The sequence below is a fragment of the Aegilops tauschii genome, chromosome 1, assembly GCF_002575655.3.
Source record: "Aegilops tauschii subsp. strangulata cultivar AL8/78 chromosome 1, Aet v6.0, whole genome shotgun sequence".
Taxonomy (NCBI): domain Eukaryota; kingdom Viridiplantae; phylum Streptophyta; class Magnoliopsida; order Poales; family Poaceae; genus Aegilops; species Aegilops tauschii.
The window spans coordinates 162,018,547-162,039,718 of record NC_053035.3 but is presented as its reverse complement, the minus strand read 5'-3'; positions in this window follow the sequence as shown (position 1 = coordinate 162,039,718).

Below are 21,172 nucleotides of genomic sequence, written 5' to 3'. Positions count from 1 at the left end.
GCAGGGCCTTCGAGGTGATAGGCGGCGTAGGTAACCTTATCAGCTTCGGCTACGTTGGCAGAACGTAGCTTATGGGTGATGCTGCGAAGCCAATCATCCGCATCGAGGGGCTCGGCGGAATGGTTAAACTTCGGTGGGTACAACTTGATAAAGTCATTGATGGACACCAAGTCGTTCCTCTGATGACGTGCAGTATTCTGCTCAATTCGCTCTAGCAAGCGGTTAGTCTCACGCTTGTTTCTTTCTGCCTCCAGCATGACTTCGGCCAGAGAAGGCGGTTGAGGCAGATTCTCCCCCCTAACTGCATTGGCTTCACCCTGCGCCTGGACAGCAGGGTTGTTGCGGGTGTTAACCATCCTAGGAGAAACAAGACAACGGTTTAGACAAGGATGGCTAAATCTTGACAGGGAAATGCGGAATGTAATGGATAACACGGAATGCAGAGATGATCATCAGTATGACATGGTAATATAACAACTGACATACATATACCAACGGTCATACACACCATACATAGTTTAGTACAAGTCCAGGCTGGAGTACAGCTACGATGAAAGGCGATACATCTCATCAGAGGCATTCCAAGCTCCTATACATTATTTTTCTACACCTCCGGAACGTGATACACACCAAGTCCTATCCCACAAGACACGCAGGACTGTGGGGAATACAACTGTTACAATACTAGTGGAACTACTACCAACTCAGACGTCTCCGTAGTAATCTTCATAGAAGTCACCACCATGTCCTGGGAGCTGAACATGATCATCTGGAAACAGTCGGTCCTGTGGAGCTTGCGGTCCATAAGGACTCGGGTGTGGCCTTGGTCCAACAAACGGTGGCAGACGGGGTCCACGAGGAGGGGTGATGCCTCCTACATCACAACATTCCATACATTCTGGCAGACCATACCGCACGGGGTACAAGTCCCTCATGTCCATATACCCGGCCTGCACGGCAGGTGCAAACCGTGTCAGTGTGGCCCAGTGATCAGAACGAGCATTAAAGAGCTCCATTCGCAAGGCACGATTCTCACGGTTCTTGTCCTCAAGCATCTCGGTGGTGGTGCGGAGTAGTGAATCCTCATGGGTAGGATCACAGTAAGTAGCCTGATAGTACCCCTGTGCCCCAGGGAGTGATGCTGGCATATAGCGGAAGTCAGTGTTCTGAAGCAAGGCAGTTCTGGCTCGTATGATAGTCATCATCGAGTAAGCTGTGTCTTGCACGGACATCTCGATGGTAACCCCAAGTCCATAAGAGCAATGGAGGGGTTCAGTGGCTCCAGGATAGGATGGGTAAATCCTGACTGTGCAAAGATATTGACTTTGATTGAAGTCTCGAAACTGCTCCTCGACGGTATACTCGGGATACCAACGATAGCCTGTCTCAACCATCACTCGGACCAGCATGGCCGTGTGACCAGGTACATCGAGGCACCGGGTCAGACAAACCACTTGATTCTGGGAACGGGTGGCCATCTGAAAGCACAAAATAATGCAAAGGCATTAGAATTTCTAGGAGAATTCGGACAGCATAACGGCTGTAAATGCTCGGAAAAAGATTTGAGACATTCGCAACAGTTTGCAAAACCACTCAACAACATCATATCAAGGTTCTGGTTCAACCGACAACATACTAAAGGTAGTAGAAACGGAACTGCAGCATGGAACCAACAATCCTATAAGTTACTACGGATTAGTAACACATGAACCTGATAGAGAGAAGAGAGCCTAGTCCTTAACCCACGTAGAATGAGAAGAGAATGACTCAGATCAGAGGGCATGAGGTAAAGGAGTAAAAGCGCCTTACGTTCCCTCCCACAATCAATTCCCCTACATATAACTAAAGCATTTCTAGACTCGACATCGACCAGTTTGGCTTAACGCACCTACAGGCAGCCTGGCTCTGATGCCAACGCTGTCAGGACCCCGATTCTAAGTCACACCGATCTAGCCTGTAACACCTCATATCACATTGCGGCCTCACGCACGGTACTCCCACGGGTGTCGCCTTACCATGGCCCGGGACCGTTTGCACCTTTTGGCTCACGTATATGACAATGTCGCTAGCATCCATATGACAGAGAACCCGGGCCGACATGGCTACTCGTGAACCCAAAGAGGCACTAACGTATGGGGACAGGCATACATGAATCAACATTGAACGTGTCGGTCAGCAGCGTGTGAATCCGGGCTGTAGCACTGGGCTAACAGGACTCCGGGAACCCGGGCTGTAGCAGGCTAGGCAGGACTCCGGATGTCACCGCGTGACATTTCCCCGAAGGGACAGACACAGGAACGATATGAAACACATGCCGGCCAGTCAAGTGTCCAGAGCAGTAGTGCTGGGCTAGCAGGACTCCGGTGAACCGGGCTGTAGCGGACTACTATGGCTCAAGGAGGCACTAGACTACATTTCCCCATAAGAGAGGCTGCCAAGGATAAACAACTAGATTGTCGGATCCCACACATACCAAGCATTTCAATCATACACACAATATGCTCGATATGTGCAAATACAACATGGCATCACAACAAAACTCTACAACTCAAAGTACTTTATTTAAAGGGCTCCGGAGAGCCTTACATAACATGTTCATACAGATAGGGGTCACATGACCCGACACTCAAGTCATACAATCATACAAGCACATGCGGAAGCAACTTGTCTGGGTACAGACACTAGAAAGTAAGAAGGCTTGACGAAGCCTGTCTAACTACGTAGGCCCTTCACAAGCCTAGATCACCACCTGGGTGGCAAGTCACTCGTCGTCGTCGAGTTCTACATAGAACCCATCGGAAGGGGCGGTGTTGTCGTCTGAAAACAGTAATTGAAGCAACATGAGTACAAAGGTACTCAGCAAGTCTTACAACAGACCCTACTATACATGTTCATTCTCAAGAAGGTAGTGGGGTTAATGCAGCAAGCCAGCTTGACTCTTGGCTAAGCTATCCTACGAGACACCACTTGTAAAATAGTTTTCGCACACGAGTCCACTAATCACCATTTCAATACTCCACCGTGGACCCTCCCTCCTCATCCCACGAGAGAGCCATCCGCGGTACTCACACTTATCTTGAGGCTTTTAGTAGTATCCATTTACTTTTCTATGAACTGCATAAGCGACCAAGTAGTCCTTTACCGCGGACGCGGCTATTCGAATAGTTTTATACCCTGCAGGGGTGTACTTCGTCACACACGCTCTCACCACTTACCGTCGTTACACGACGTGTACTCGGCAACCTTCAAGCGGAAGCCCAACGTGGGTGTCGGCCATAGCCTACGTAAACACTCGAGTCTCTAGTCCAGGTTTATCACCTATTCAGGTTCCATCCGCAGGGAGTCCGGCCGAGGTTTCCACATACGGCCCCGAATGATGTGTGCAGGGTTCCCGAGACACCAAACGGGCGACTCGGTACACCGGGCCACGAGCCTACCGCATCACAGCCCACCCCTTGGTCAGCGCTGTCCACGGCCTCCAGCTTACTACAAACACCAGAAACTACGTGCAACTCATGGACAGAGAACAAGGGTGATTAAGAAGCCGAGGGGGTCCATTGGTTTCGGGCCCAATGCGTGGTAGTAGCTGAATCTTAAATCACGCATACAGATCTCAGTTCTTAGGGACGGTCTCAATGAAACAACCCACCATGTATTCCTACATGGCCTCTCATCGATACCTTTACCAAATCGTATTCAACACCTCACTCTCATTACCGACACACGCTTTCACTCTAGTTCATCACCCTGATGAGCCAGACCTGACATGACTCTAAGCGTAGCAAGCATAGCATTGTAGGAACACAACATGGCTCAATCAACTCCTACACATGCTAGTGGGTTTCATCTAGTTACTGTGGCAATGACAGGTCATGCAAAGGAAAGTGGGTTCAACTACCGCAACACACAGCAGTTTGAATCGCGTTGTCTTAATGCAGTAAATGAGAGCAGAAGCGAGAAGATGGATTTGTATCGAAATGATCAATGGGTTGCTTGCCTGGCGGAGTGGTGGTGGGATACTGCCCTTCAGTTGGATACTCATGAATATCCTCGGAGGCAGAACCTACCACGAAGAACACATCGAAGCACAATCAACACCAAGCAAAGTGCAACAATATGATGCATGCATGAGACATGGCAAAATGGATGTACTGGGCTAATGCAACTAAGATCAGATGGGTTTGGACTATTTTGAATCAAAGATTCAAATTCCAAGTTCTTAAATGGCCCATGTTAGTGCTTTATCTTGTTCTGCATTATATAGTAGGTTAATTTGCTTAAACATGCATGAAACCAGTACAGATGGATAGAATGGATTTTTCTGATCATTTTTCATATATAAATCTTTTCATTCTGAGCTATATATTATTTTCTATGATTTTTTGAAGTTTGTGATATTTTCTGGAATTTCCTATATAGAAATAATTCCAGTAATTAAATTACTTATTGCGTCAGCAGTGTGTCATGATGACGTCAGCAAGTCAACTGGGCGGTCCAGGTCAAACCTGAACGGTGGACCCGTCTGTCAGTGTCACAGGGCTAATCCTATTTTAGTTAATCTAAACTAGGAAATTAACAGGGGCTGGCCCCACATGTCAACGACACAGGGGAGTCAAACCCCTCGTCAACGGGCCTAACACGCCGGCGAGGTCAGCGGCGCTCCTGTGCCTCGGGTTTGCTCTACGGGGCACCATTCGAGGCGCCATTGGGCTCTACGGGTAGCTGACGCAACGGCGCGTCCGTTGGTGGCCGTGGTTGGGCCTGGGGTGGCCGGAGTCGATGGCGGCGAGCTCAATTGCGGCCGCCGGAGTTCGGGTGCCGACGAAAATGACGACACGGTGCACGGGAGGATCAATGGTTAGTCCCTACGGGTGCTGCAAGTGCTCACGAAGATGACAGACATATGCACTGGACCATTTGGTCACCGGAGCCTCGTCAGCGACGAGCTCATGCGGCGGCGTGTGCGGTGCTGCTGGTTACAGTCGAAGCAAAGGGCGGCAGCAACAATGAGAGGATGGGGAAGGGGCAGAAGCTCATGGCAGAGGCGATGAGCTAGGTGGCGCTGTCAGGGACGAACTGCTGCGGTGGTGACGGCGAAGGGGATCTCCGGCGTGGGCGGTGAAGGCGAGGTCGAAGCAGTGGCTTCGGGGCAGGCGGGCGCTCGGGGCTCGACTTGCTCGAAGGAGAAGGCAACGGCGGAGCTGCTGGACACGTTCAGGTGACGCGGAGACGGCGGTGGCTACGGCTACGCCGGCGAGGTGGCAGCGGCTGCGTCGGCCATGGTGGAGGAAGGCGAGGGAGAGGTGCAGGGGGCGAATGGAGGTGTCCAGGGGCTCGGGGGCGCGACGTGGAGGTCGTCCAGCTCGTCCACGGGCGAGGCAGCAAGCAGGTGGCGCCGTGGCGAGCTCGCGCACGCCGGCGTCACCTCTCTGCCTGCTCTGGCGGGAGCAAGCAGCTGACTGGCCATGGGCCAGCACAGTGCTGGGCCGCCAGGTACGTTTCTTCTCTGCTTTCTGTTTTCCTTTTTATTTGTTTCTGTTCTGTGTTTTGAAATAGTAGAAATACTATTCCATTTAGGAAAAACCTGAAAATATTCAGAGGCACATTTGAAAATATTCTCAACAGCCTAAAAATACCTTCAAGATTATTTGGGCATTTTAAAATATTTATAGGATTTAAATTTCCCAAATGCAAATACTCATGCTTTGGTGCAAAATCCAGAATAGCCTCCAAAAATATGAAACCATTTTTGGCAGAGGGTTTAGCCAGGACCAAAGATGGTGAACATTTATGAAGGGCATTTCAGGTTCATTGAAAAGGATTTTAGTAAACCCTAGTTGTGTTGAGGGGGGGTGCTGGGGGTTTCTGGCATCCCCATTTCAAGTTTCTGTGAAAAGTAAACATGATGCAACACTCTAATGCATGAACTAGCTAGGATGTGACAACTCACCCCCACTCAGAAGAATCTCGTCCCAAGATTTAGGATCCGTTGGGAAGAAGGTGGGGTACTCAAGTCAAAGACGATCCTCCCTTTCCCAAGTAGCTTCTTTCTCGGGGTGTGAACATTGAACCTTGAGAAACTTGATGTTTTGGCGTCGAGTGGTACGCTCGGCTTGATCAAGGATTCGAACGGGATATTCCCGATATGTGAGATTATCTTGGAGATCAAGCGTTTCGTGGTCCACTCCACGGATAGGATCCGAGAAGCAACGCCTGAGTTGAGAAACGTGGAAGACGTCATGAACCTTGGAAAGATGCGGGGGTAGTTCCAATTGGTAGGCAACTTCTCCTCGCTTGGCAAGAATGCGGAAGGGTCCAATGTAACGAGGAGCCAATTTGCCTTTGATACCGAATCGATGGGTTCCCTTTAGAGGAGTAACCCGAAGGTAAGCCTTCTCGTCGACCTCAAAAGTCATAGCCTTATGTTTGCGGTCATAATGGCTCTTTTGGCGAGATTGGGCTGTTTTCAATTTCTCACGAACAATGCGAACCTGCTCTTCTGCTTCCTGGATCATATCCGGGCCAAAGAGTTGTCTTTTCCCGGTTTCTGACCAGTTAAGAGGTGTTCGACATTTTCGTCCATAGAGAACCTCGAAAGGAGCTTTGCCCAAGCTAGCTTGATAACTATTGTTATAAGCGAACTCAACGAATGGAAGGCAGTTCTCCCAATCCATGCCGAAAGAGATGACAGAAGCTCGGAGCATATCCTCCAGAATTTGATTAACTCGTTCTACCTGACCACTTGATTGAGGGTGGAAGGCGGTACTAAAGGAGAGACGAGTTCCCATAGCATTCTGGAAACTTTCCCAAAATCGAGAGGTGAAGAGACTTCCACAGTCTGAGTTAATTTCCAATGGAACACCATGAAGAGACACTATTCGGGAGATGTACAAGTCAGCTAGCTGGCTCGCGGTTATACTCTCACGAACAGGTAGGAAGTGGGCTACTTTGGAAAGACGATCGACAACAACGAAGATAGCATTATTCCCTCTCTTGGTCCTGGGAAACCCGGTAATGAAATCCATACCGACTTTATCCCATTTCCATTCAGGAATAGCCAAAGGTTGAAGGGTGCCAGCAGGCCGTTGATGCTCTGCTTTAACATGACGACAGACGTCACAACTAGCAATGTATTGAGCAATTTCTCTCTTCATCCTAGACCACCAAAACCTCTGGCGTAGCTCTTGATACATTTTAGTACTACCGGGATGAATGGTGAGAGGAGATTCATGAGCTTCCTTAAGGATCAGTCGCCTCAGGTTGCGTACCTTGGGAACCACTAGACGGTCTCCAAAGAACACAACACCTTGGTCATCAACGAAGAAACAATCCGCAACTCCTTTCTTGATGTTTCTCTTAATACGGGAGATTCCCGGATCTACCTTCTGAGCTTTGATGATCTGATCCGTAAGGGTAGGTTTCACCACCAGGGTGGATAGGAACCCTCGAGAAATAATGTGAAGGTTAAGCTTACGAAATTCCTCGTGGAGAAGTGGTTGACTTTGTTGTAACATTAAGTTGTTACAATAAGATTTACGACTTAGTGCATCAGCCATGACGTTGGCTTTGCCCGGGGTGTAGGTTATTCCTAAGTCGTAATCTGTGATCAACTCGATCCAACGTCTTTGCCTGAGATTCAAATCCGGTTGGGTGAAGATGTATTTCAGACTTCGGTGATCGGTGAAAATCTCGCAACGATTACCGAGAAGGTAATGTCGCCATGTTTTGAGTGCATGGACTATGGCTGCAAGCTCTAGATCATGTGTGGGATAATTATCCTCATGTGGACGCAATTGTCGGGAAGCGTAGGCAATCACATGACGATCTTGCATGAGTATGCAACCTAGTCCTTGTCGCGAGGCGTCGCAATAGATAACAAAGTCCTTAGAAAAATCTGGTGGTATGAGTACGGGAGCAGATGTCAGGCGTCTTTTCAGTTCCTGAAAGCTGAACTCGCACTGTGGTGTCCACTCGAACTTTTTATCTTTCTTGAGGAGTTCAGTTAGAGGTTTAGCAACCTTGGAGAAATTCTCGACGAAGCGGAAACGGTAGCTCGCTAAGCCAAGGAAACTCCGAACTTGCTTGACCGATTCAGGTGGAGTCCAGTCAAGGACGGCTTGAACTCGCTCGGGATTGACAGCAATACCCTTACCAGAGATTACATGGCCTAGATAGGACACTTCTGGCAACCAGAATTCACACTTAGAGAATTTAGCATAAAGGCGATGCTCTCGAAGTTTCGTCAATACTAGCCTTAGATGCTCGGCATGTTCTTCCTCATTCTTGGAGTAGATGAGTATATCATCGAGGTATACCACGACGAATTTATCCAAATACTCCATGAAGATCGAGTTCATTAACCGAGAGAAGGTGGCTGGAGCATTGGTTAAACCGAAAGACATGACGGTGTACTCGTATTGGCCATAACGAGTGACAAAGGCCGTTTTAGGAATGTCCCCGTTCTTGATTTTGATTTGATGGTAGCCCAACCTCAAATCCATTTTAGAGAAGACTGAGGATCCAGCGAGCTGGTCATACAGATCGTTGATCGTGGGGAGCGGATACTTGTTCTTGATAGTGACTAGGTTGAAAGGTCGATAATCTACAACCATTCGATCCGTACCATCCTTCTTCTTGACGAAGAGGACGGGGCAAGCCCACGGAGAAGAACTAGGACGGATGAAACCCTTTTTCAAGGACTCATCGAGTTGTTTCTTAAGCTCGGCTAGCTCTAGGGGTGCCATCTTATAGGGTCTTCTAGAGATTGGAACGGTTCCTGGAACAAGGTCTATCACGAACTCGACATCCCTGTCAGGTGGAATACCTGGCAGTTCTTCTGGAAAGACATCCGGGAAGTCACGGACTACCGGAACATCTTCAAGGTCTGGAAGAGGGTTGGCATTTAATGAGTAAAGCTGACGCTTAGACACTCGGGTCAAAACATTGACTGTCTTGCCCGACGGATGGGTGAGTTGAACAGTTCTAGTAGAGCAATCAATCTTAGCATAATGGGCTGACATCCAGTCCATACCCAAGATGATGTTTATGTCCGAGGACTTGAGAGCTATTAGTGATGCAAGGAAGACCAATCTGTCGACAAGAATTTCATTTCCATGGCTTATCCTAGAGGTTTTCCATCTAGAACCAGGAGTTTGAATGTCCATGGAGGTGGGCATGTCACTAAATGTGGTGTTGTGCAATCGAGCATAGCTCTCAGAGATAAATGAATGAGATGCTCCAGTATCGAAAAGAACAGTTGCCGGATGGCAATTTAACAAGGAGCGTACCAAGGACGACGTTGGGATCCTCATGAGTTTCTTCAGCTGAAACGTAGTTGACATGGCCACGTGCAGTGGTGGCTGGCTTGGCGTAGTAAGTCTTTCCTGCTGGCTTACCACGGCCAACGGATTGTCCAGGTTGATTGGGGTTGTTTCGGGGGCACTCGCGCAAATGGTGACCCGTTTCTCCACACTTGAAGCATGTCACAACATTGGGGCGTGGAGCAGCATTAGCAGCGGAGCTACCATAGACCTTGGGCGGTGCATACTGCTGGTTGGGGCGAGGCTCCTCGAAGGATGGCCTCGGAGTGAACCTAGGTGGCAGAGCAGTGTTTGGAATCCAGACCCGGCGCTTCTGAGATCCGGAGCCGGATGAGGAACCAAAATCGCGAGAGTTCTTGCGTGTAGCGTCATAGTCAGTCTGTCCTGTCTCAGCACTGATGGCCTTATTGACCAATTTCTGGAAAGAGGTGCACTCGTGCAGACGAAGATCACGGCGAAGGTCGGGGCTAAGTCCCTTGCGGAACCTTCCCTGCTTCTTGGCGTCGGTGGATACCTCTTTAGGAGCATAGCGTGCTAGATTTCCAAACTCACGGCTGTATGCATCCACAGTCAGTCTGCCTTGGGTGAAGTTGCAGAATTCTTCCCGCTTATGATCTATGAGACCCTCCGGAATGTGATGCTCACAGAAAGCCTCACTGAATTCAGCCCAAGTAGTGATTTGGCCGGCTGGGCGCATAGCCTCAAAGTTTTCCCACCAAAGGCTAGCAGGGCCTTCGAGGTGATAGGTGGCGTAGGTAACCTTATCAGCTTCGGCTACGTTGGCAGAACATAGCTTATGGGTGATGCTGCGAAGCCAATCATCCGCATCGAGGGGCTCAACGGAATGGTTAAACTTCGGTGGGTACAACTTGATAAAGTCATTGATGGACACCAAGTCGTTCCTCCGATGACGTGCAGTATTCTACTCAATTCGCTCTAGCAAGCGGTTAGTCTCACGCTTGTTTCTTTCTGCCTCCACCATGACTTCGGCCAGAGAAGGCGGTTGAGGCAGATTCTCCCCCCTAACTGCATTGGCTTCACCCTGCGCCTGGACAGAAGGGTTGTTGCGGGTGTTAACCATCCTAGGAGAAAGAAGACAACGGTTTAGACAAGGATGGCTAAATCTTGGCAGGGAAATGCGGAATGTAATGGATAATACGGAATGCAGAGATGATCATCAGTATGACATGGTAATATAACAACTGACATACATATACCAACGGTCATACACACCATACATAGTTTAGTACAAGTCCAGGCTGGAGTACAGCTACGATGAAAGGCGATACATCTCATCAGAGGCATTCCAAGCTCCTATAAATTATTTTTCTACACCTCCGGAACGTGATACACACCAAGTCGTATCCCACAAGACACGCAGGACTGTGGGGAATACAACTGTTACAATACTAGTGGAACTACTACCAACTCAGACGTCTCCGTAGTAATCTTCATAGAAGTCACCACCATGTCCTGGGAGCTGAACATGATCATCTGGAAACAGTCGGTCCTGTGGAGCTTGCGGTCCATAAGGACTCGGGTGTGGCCTTGGTCCAACAAACGGTGGCAGACGGGGTCCACGAGGAGGGGTGATGCCTCCTACATCACGCCATTCCATACATTCTGGCAGACCAGACCGCACGGGGTACAAGTCCCTCATGTCCATATACCCGGCCTGCACGGCAGGTGCAAACCGTGTCAGTGTGGCCCAGTGATCAGAACGAGCATTAAAGAGCTCCATTCGCAAGGCACGATTCTCACGGTCCTTGTCCTCAAGCATCTCGGTGGTGGTGCGGAGTAGTGAATCCTCATGGGTAGGATCACAGTAAGTAGCCTGATAGCACCCCTGTGCCCCAGGGAGTGATGCTGGCATATAGCGGAAGTCAGTGTTCTGAAGCAAGGCAGTTCTGGCTCGTATGATAGTCATCATCGAGTAAGCTGCGTCCTGCACGGACATCTCGATGGTAACCCCAAGTCCATAAGAGCAATGGAGGGGTTCAGTGGCTCCAGGATAGGATGGGTAAATCCTGACTGTGCAAAGATATTGACTTTGATTCAAGTCTCGAAACTGCTCCTCGACGGTATACTGGGGATACCAACGATAGCCTATTTCAACCATAACCAGGTCAGACAAACCACTTGATTCTGGGAACGGGTGGCCATCTGAAAGCACAAAATAATGCAAAGGCATTAGAATTTCTAGGAGAATTCGGACAGCATAACGGCTGTCAATGCTCGGAAAAAGATTTGAGACATTCGCAACAGTTTGCAAAACCACTCAACAACATCATATCAAGGTTCTGGTTCAACCGACAACATACTAAAGGTTGTAGAAACTGAACTGCGGCATGGAACCAACAATCCTATAAGTTACTACGGATTAGTAACACGTGAACCTGATAGAGAGAAGAGAGCCTAGTCCTTAACCCACGTAGAATGAGAAGAGAATGACTCAGATCAGAGGGCATGAGGTAAAGGAGTAAAAGCGCCTTACGTTCCCTCCCACAATCAATTCCCCTACATATAACTAAAGCATTTCTAGACTCGACATCGACCAGTTTGTCTTAACGCACCGACAGGCAGCCTGGCTCTGATGCCAACGCTGTCAGGACCCCGATTCTAAGTCACACCGATCTAGCCTGTAACACCTCATATCACATTGCGGCCTCATGCACGGTACTCCCACGGGTGTCGCCTTACCATGGCCCGGGACCATTTGCGCCTTTGGGCTCACGTATATGACAATGTCGCTAGCATCCATATGACAGGGAACCCGGGCCGACATGGCTAGTCATGAACCCAAAGCGGCACTAACGTATGGGGACATGCATACATGAATCAACATCGAACGTGTCGGTCAGCAGCGTGTGACTCCGGGCTGTAGCACTGGGCTAACAGGACTCCGGGAACCCGGGCTGTAGCAGGCTAGGCAGGACTCCGGATGTCACCGCGTGACATTTCCCCGAAGGGACAGACACAGGAACGATATGAAACACATGCCGGCCAGTCAAGTGTCCAGAGCAGTAGTGCTGGGCTAGCAGGACTCCGGTGAACCGGGCTGTAGCGGACTACTATGGCTCAAGGAGGCACTAGACTACATTTCCCCATAAGAGAGGCTGCCAAGGATAAACAACTAGATTGTCGGATCCCACACATACCAAGCATTTCAATCATACACACAATATGCTCGATATGTGCAAATACAACATGGCATCACAACAAAACACTACAACTCAAAGTACTTTATTTAAAGGGCTCCGGAGAGCCTTACATAACATGTTCATACAGATAGGGGTCACATGACCCGACACTCAAATCATACAATCATACAAGCACATGCGGAAGCAACTTGTCTGGGTACAGACACTAGAAAGTAAGAAGGCTTGACGAAGCCTGTCTAACTACGTAGGCCCTTCACAAGCCTAGATCACCACCTGGGTGGCAAGTCACTCGTCGTCGTCGAGTTCTACATAGAACCCATCGGAAGGGGCGGTGTTGTCGTCTGAAAACAGTAATTGAAGCAACATGAGTACAAAGGTACTCAGCAAGTCTTACAACAGATCCTACTATACATGTTCATTCTCAAGAAGGTAGTGGGGTTAATGCACCAAGCCAGCTTGACTCTTGGCTAAGCTATCCTACGAGACACCACTTGTAAAATAGTTTTCGCACACGAGTCCACTAATCACCATTTCAATACTCCACCGTGGACCCTCCCTCGTCATCCCACGAGAGAGCCATCCGCGGTACTCACACTTATCTTGAGGCTTTTAGTAGTATCCATTTACTTTTCTATGAACTGCATAAGCGACCAAGTAGTCCTTTACCGCGGACGCGGCTATTCGAATAGTTTTATACCCTGCAGGGGTGTACTTCGTCACACACGCTCTCACCACTTACCATCGTTACACGACGTGTACTCGGCAACCGTCAAGCGGAAGCCCAACGTGGGTGTCGGCCATAGCCTACGTAAACACTCGAGTCTCTAGTCCAGGTTTATCGCCTATTCAGGTTCCATCCGCAGGGAGTCCGGCCGAGGTTTCCACATACTGCCCCGAACGATGTGTGCAGGGTTCCCGAGACACCAAACGGGCGACTCGGTACACCGGGCCACGAGCCTACCGCATCACAGCCCACCCCTTGGTCAGCGCTGTCCACGGCCTCCAGCTTACTACAAACACCAGAAACTACGTGCAACTCCTGGACAGAGGACAAGGGTGATTAAGAAGCCGAGGGGGTCCATTGGTTTCGGGCCCAATGCGTGGTAGTAGCTGAATCTTAAATCACGCATACAGATCTCAGTTCTTAGGGACGGTCTCAATGAAACAACCCACCATGTACTCCTACATGGCCTCTCATCGATACCTTTACCAAATCGTATTCAACACCTCACTCTCATTACCGACACACGCTTTCACTCTAGTTCATCACCTTGATGAGCCAGACCTGACACGACTCTAAGCGTAGCAAGCATAGCATTGTAGGAACACAACATGGCTCAATCAACTCCTACACATGCTAGTGGGTTTCATCTAGTTACTGTGGCAATGACAGGTCATGCAAAGGAAAGTGGGTTCAACTACCGCAACACACAGCAGTTTGAATCGCGTTGTCTTAATGCAGTAAATGAGAGCAGAAGTGAGAAGATGGGTTTGTATCGAAATGATCAATGGGTTGCTTGCCTAACGGAGTGGTGGTGGGATACTGCCCTTCAGTTGGATACTCGTGAATATCCTCGGAGGCAGAACCTACCACGAAGAACACATCGAAGCACAATCAACACCAAGCAAAGTGCAACAATATGATGCATGCATGAGACATGGCAAAATGGATGTATTGGGCTAATGCAACTAAGACCAGATGGGTTTGGACTATTTTGAATCAAAGATTCAAATTCCAAGTTCATAAATGGCCCATGTTAGTGCTTTATCTTGTTCTGCATTAAACAGTAGGTTAATTTGCTTAAACATGCATGAAACCAGTACAGATGGATAGAATGGATTTTTTTATCATTTTTCATATATAAATCTTTTCATTCTGAGCTATAGATTATTTTCTATGATTTTTTGAAGTTTGTGATATTTTCTGGAATTTCCTGTATAGAAATAATTCCAGTAATTAAATTACTTATTGCGTCAGCAGTGTGTCATGATGACATCAGCAAGTCAACTGGGCGGTCCTGGTCAAACCTGAACGGTGGGACCCGTCTGTCAGTGTCACAGGGCTAATCCTATTTTAGTTAATCTAAACTAGGAAATTAACAGGGGCTGGCCCCACATGTCCACGACCCAGGGGAGTCAAACCCCTCGTCAACGGGCCTAACACGCCAACGGTTAGCCGCCGGCGAGGTCAGCGGCGCTCCTGTGCCTCGAGTTTGCTCTACGGGGCACTGTTCGAGGCGCTGTTGGGCTCTACGGGTAGCTGACGCAACGGCGCGTCCGTTGGTGGCCGTGGTTGGGCCTGGGGTGGCCGGAGTCGACGGCGGCGAGCTCTTTTGCGGCCGCTGGAGTTCGGGTGCCGACGAAAATGACGACACGGTGCACGGGAGGATCAATGGTTAGTCCCTACGGGTGCTACAAGTGCTCACGAAGATGACAAACATATGCAGTGGACCATTTGGTCACCGGAGCCTCGTCGGCGACGAGCTCATGCGGCGGCGTGTGCGGTGCTGCTGGTTACAGTCGAAGTAAAGGGCGGCAGCAAGAATGAGAGGATGGAGAAGGGGCAGAAGCTCACGGCAGAGGCGATGAGCTAGGTGGCGCTGTCGGGGACGAACTGCTGCGGTGGTGACGGCGAAGGGGATCTCCGGCGTGGGCGGTGAAGGCGAGGTCGAAGCAGTGGCTTCGAGGCAGGCGGGCGCTCGGGGCTCGACTTGCTCGAAGGAGAAGGCGACGGCGGAGCTGCTGGACACGGTCAGGTGACGCGGAGACGGCGGTGGCTACGGCTACGCCGGCGAGGTGGCAGCGGCTGCGTCGGCCATGGTGGAGGAAGGCGAGGGAGAGGTGCAGGGGGCGAATGGAGGTGTCCAAGGGCTCGGGGGCGCGACGTGGAGGTCGTCCAGCTCGTCCACGGGCGAGGCGGCAAGCAGGTGGCGCCGTGGCGAGCTCGCGCACGCCGGCGTCACCTCTCTGCCTGCTCTGGCGGGAGCAAGTAGCTGACTGGCCATGGGCCAGCACAGTGCTGGGCCGCCAGGTACGTTTCTTCTCTGCTTTCTGTTTTCCTTTTTATTTGTTTCTGTTCTGTGTTTTGAAATAGTAGAAATACTATTCCATTTAGGAAAAACCTGAAAATATTCAGAGGCACATTTGAAAATATTCTCAACAGCCTAAAAATACCTTCAAGATTATTTGGGCATTTTAAAATATTTATAGGATTTAAATTTCCCAAATGCAAATACTCATGGCTTGGTGCAAAATCCAGAATAGCCTCCAAAAATATGAAACCATTTTTGGCAGAGGGTTTAGCCAGGACCAAAGATGGTGAACATTTATGAAGGGCATTTCAGGTTCATTGAAAAGGATTTTAGTAAACCCTAGTTGTGTTCAGGGGGGTGCTGGGGGTTTCTGGCATCCCCATTTCAAGTTTCTGTTAAAATTAAACATGATGCAACACTCTAATGCATGAACTAGCTAGGATGTGACATATGTGATGTAGGGTGCAACCCTAGGGGCCGATCTTTCATGATTTGGAGGGGATCCCACGAAGAACACGACAAACACACGAGCGGAAACACGAGGGGAAACGAGAGGAAACACTCAAGTCAAATAGAAATGATTACACATGTGCTAGATCCATGAACACAAAGAGAGATACATGATTCAAATCCAACAAAGGGGGATACAAGTAACTAGTTCTTCTCCCAAAGGAGGTCTTGAATCCACTAGGGGATCTTCTCCTAGATGAAGGGCTTGAATCCACTTGGGGGATCTTCTCCTTGATGGAGGGCTTGGCCTCCAATGGAGTAGGTATGAAGTGGATGAGCAAAGCTCTGTCTCTCATATGAGCTGAACCAATGCTAACCTGATACGTCTCCGTCGTATCTATAATTTTTGATTGTTCCATGCCAATATTATACAACTTTCATATACTTTTTGGCAACTTTTTATACTATTTTTGGGACTAACATATTGATCCAGTGCCCAGTGCTAGTTCCTGTTTGTTGCATGTTTTATGTTTCGCAGAAACCCCATATCAAACGGAATCCAAACGGGATAAAAACGGACGGAGAATATTTTTGGAATATTTGGAAAATTCGGGAAGAAGAATCAACGCGAGACGATGCCCGAGGGAGGCACGAGGCAGGGGGTGCGCCTGCCCCCTGGGCGCGCATGCCCCCTCGTGGGCCCCCCGTAAGGCGGTTGTTGCTCTTCTTTGTCCGCAAGAAAGCTAATTTTCGGAGAAAAATTTGGGCGAAGGTTTCAATCCAATCGGAGTTACGGATATCCATATATATACGAAACGGTGAAAGGGCAGAATAGAGAGAACGCAGAAGCACAGAGAGAAGAGAGACATATCCAATCTCGGAGGGGCTCTCGCCCCTCCCACGCCATGGAGACCATGGACCAGAGGGGAAACCCTTCTCCCATCTAGGGAGAAGGTCAAGGAAGAAGAAGAAGAAGGGGGGCTCTCCCCCCTCGCTTCCGGTGGCGCCGGAGTGCCACCAGGGGCCATCATCATCACCGCGATCTTCACCAACACCTCCGCCATCTTCACCAACATCTCCATCACCATCCCCCCTCTATCTACAGCGGTCCACTCTCCCGCAACCTGTTGTACCCTCTACTTGAACATGGTGCTTTATGCTTCATATTATTATCCAATGATGTGTTGCCATCCTATGATGTCTGAGTAGATTTTCGTTGTCCTATCGGTGGTTGGTGAATTACTATGATTGATTTAATTTGCTTGTGGTTATGTTGCTGTCCTTTGGTGCCCATCATATGAGCGCGCGCGGGGATCACACCATAGGGTTAGTTGTATGTTGATAGGACTATGTAATGGAGGGCAAGAGTGACAGAAGCTTCAACCTAGCATAGAAATTGGTGCATACGGGATTGAAGGGGGACCAATATATCCTAATGCTATGGTTGGGTTTTACCTTAATGAATGTTAGTAGTTGCGGATGCTTGCTAATAGTTCCAATCATAAGTGCATAGAATTCCAAGTCATTGATGACATGCTAGCAGTGGCCTCTCCCACATAAAACTTGCTATCGGTCTAGTAAAGTAGTCAATTGCTTAGGGACAATTTCGCAACTCCTACCACCACTTTTCCACACTCGCTATATTTACTTTATTTTTTCTTTATCTTAACAGCCCCTACTTTTTATTTACGTGCTCTCTATATTCTTGCAAACCTATCCAAAAACACCTACAAAGTACTTCTAGTTTCATACTTGTTTTAGGTAAAGCGAACGACAAGCGTGCGTAGAGTTGTATCGGTGGTCGATAGAACTTGATGGAATATTTGTTCTACCTTTAGCTCCTCGTTGGGTTCGACACTCTTACTTATCTAAAGAGGCTACAATTGATCCCCTATACTTGTGGGTTATCAAGACCTTTTTCTGGCGCCGTTGCCAGGGAGTCATAGCGTGGGGTGAATATTCTCGTGTGTGCTTGTTTGCTTTATCACTAAGTAATTTTTATTTGTTGTTCTTAGTTGATTTCTATCTTTAGTTATGGGTAGGAAACGCAAAATACCAAAAAATTTAGTTGTACCTACTGAACCAATGGTTGAAGAACCACTCAAAATCTATCACACTCCTGAAGCTTTTTACTTGGATCATCTTCGATCCCTATGTGCTCGTGCTGAAACCCCAACTAGCTTAGTTGAGGGCAAATCTTTAGATGAGCATGCTTGTTATGTGCGACACCGCATATCTGAAAAAGGGAAACTTTTACTGGGTCAGATTCATCGTTTGCAATGCTATGCTTGGAATTTATGTGAAATATATGATTTTACTTGTTGTTCTGAAAACCCTAAGAAACATCTTCCCTATCAATGTGAGTTTAGTGATAATGGAATCGTATCTTCGTATGCTAAGGGTGTTTATAATTACTATGATGTTTAACAAATTGAAGAATTTGTTGATTTTAAGGGTGCTTATGAAATTGCTTCTTTGATTGAAAAGTATGATGCTACTCTTTACAAATCTGAAAATTTTGCCATACTTAAATATTGCTATGATAATTATGCTTCTAATGCCTATGTTAAACCATATATTGAGGACTCCTCCGCTGTCCAACAAGAGACTAATATTTTGCAGGAGTCTATGGAAGAAGAAATTGATGAAACTGTGAGCTCATTGGATGAAAAAGATGAGGAGGAGAGCAAAGAACAAAAGGAGGAAGAGCGCATTAGCTACCCATGCCCACCTTCTAACGAGAGTAACTCTTCAACTCATACATTGTTTAATTTCCCTTCGTGCTTACCGAAGGATGATTGCTATGATGATTGTTATGATCCCGTTGATTCTCTTGAAATATCCATTTTTGATGATGCTTGCTATGCTTGTGGCAATGATGCCAATATGAATGATGCTTATGGAGATGAACTTGCTATAGTTCCTTATGTTAAACATGAAATTGTTGCTATTGCACCCACGCATGATAGTCCTATTATCTTTTTGAATTCTCCCGATTATACTATATCAGAGAAGTTTGCTCTTATTAAGGATTATATTGATGGGTTGCCTTTTACTATTACACATGATGATTTTGATAGATATAATATGCATGTGCTTGCTGCTCCTACTTGCAATTATTATGAGAGAGAAACTATATCTCCACCTCTCTGTGTTTCCCACATGACAAAATTGCAAGAAACCGTTTATACTATGCATTGGCCTTTACTAGGTGTTCATGAATTGTTCTGTTATGACATGCCGATGCATAGGAAGAGAGTTAGACTTCCTCATTGCTTGATATATGTTACTTTGTGCTCACTACTAAATTACAAATCATTGCTAATTAAAATTGGCTTTGATATACCTTGGGATCCAGGTGGATTCACTACTTAAGCACTATATGCCTAGCTTAATGGCTTAAAAGAAAGTGCTGCCAGGGAGACAACCCGGAAGTTTTAGAGAGTCCTTTATTTCTGTTGTGTGCTTTTATAAAGTTTAAAAATAAAAATAATGTGCCAAGGTTTGCCTTTAGGATGTTTACAATGATTGTTGGTTTGTGCGGTGCAGGACAGAAACTTTGGCTGTAGTGCGCGATTTTACATTTTTTACTGGAACGTAAAATGGTTCTGATTCTTTTTGCACTGTCTTTCTATACAAAGTTTTTATGTTTCATAATTTTGGTAGAATTTTTCATGTATCATAAGTATGGTGAATGTTCAGATTGCTACAGACTATTCTGTTTTTGACAGATTCTGTTTTTGACAGATTCTGTTTTTGATGCATAGTTTGCTTGTTTTGATGAAACTATCGATTCCTATCAGTGGATTAAGCCATGGAAAAGTTATATTACAGTAGCTACAATGCAAAAACAAAATATTAATTGGTTTTCAATAGTACTTAGAGTAGTGATTTGCTTTATTATACTAACGGATCTTACCGAGTTTTCTATTGGAGTTTTGTGTGGATGAAGTGTTCGATGATCGAGAAGGTCTCGATACGAGGAAAAGGAGGAGAGGCAAGAGCTCAAGCTTGGGGATTCCCAAGGCACACCAAGTAAATATTCAAGGAGACTCAAGCGTCTAAGCTTGGGGATGCCCCGGAAGGCATCCCCTCTTTCTTCAACAAGTATCGGTATGTTTTCGGATTCGTTTCGTTCATGCAATATGTGCAAGTCTTGGAGCGTCTTTTGCATTTAGTTTTCTTTTTTCTTTTATGCACCATGCTGGTATGAGATAGTCCTTGGTTTATTTATAGAATGCTCATTGCACTTCACTTATATCTTTTGAGTATGGCTTTATAGAATGCTTCATGTGCTTCACTTATATCATTTGAAGTTTGGATTGCCTGTTTCTCTTCACATAGAAAACCGCCATTTGTAGGATGCTCTTTTGCTTCACTTATATTTATTAGAGCGTGGGCATATCTTTTGTAGAAAGAATTAAACTCTCTTGCTTCACTTATATCTATTTAGAGAGATGACAGGAACTGGTCATTCACATGGTTAGTCATAAAATCCTACATAAAACTTGTAGATCACTGAATATGATATGTTTGATTCCTTCCAATAGTTTTGCGGTATAAAGGTGGTGATATTAGAGTCGTTCTAGTTGAGTAATTGTGAAATTGAGGAATACTTGTGTTGAGGTTTGCAAGTTCCGTAGCATGCACGTATGGTGAACCGTTATGTAACGAAGTCGGAGCATGAGGTGTTCTTTCATTGCTTTCCTTATGAGTGGCAGTCGGGGACGAGCGATGGTCTTTTCCTACCAATCTATCCCCCTAGGGGCATGCGTAGTAGTACTTTGCTTCGAGGGCTAATAAACTTTTGCAATAAGTATATGAGTTCTTTATGACTAATGTGAGTCCATGGATTATACACACTCTCACCCTTCCATCATTGCTAGCCTCTTCGATACCGTGCATTGCCCTTTCTCACCTCGAGAGTTGGTGCAAACTTCGCCAGTGCATCCAAAACCCGTGATATGATACGCTCTATCACACATAAGCCTCATTATATCGTCCTCAAAACAGCCACCATACCTACCTATCATGGCATTTCCATAGCCATTCCGAGATATATTGCCATGCAACTTCCATCATCATCATATACATGACTTGAGCATTTATTGTCATATTGCTTTGCATGACCGTAAGATAGCTAGCATGATGTTTTCATGGCTTGTCCATTTTTTGATGTCATTGCTACGCTAGATCATTGCACATCCCG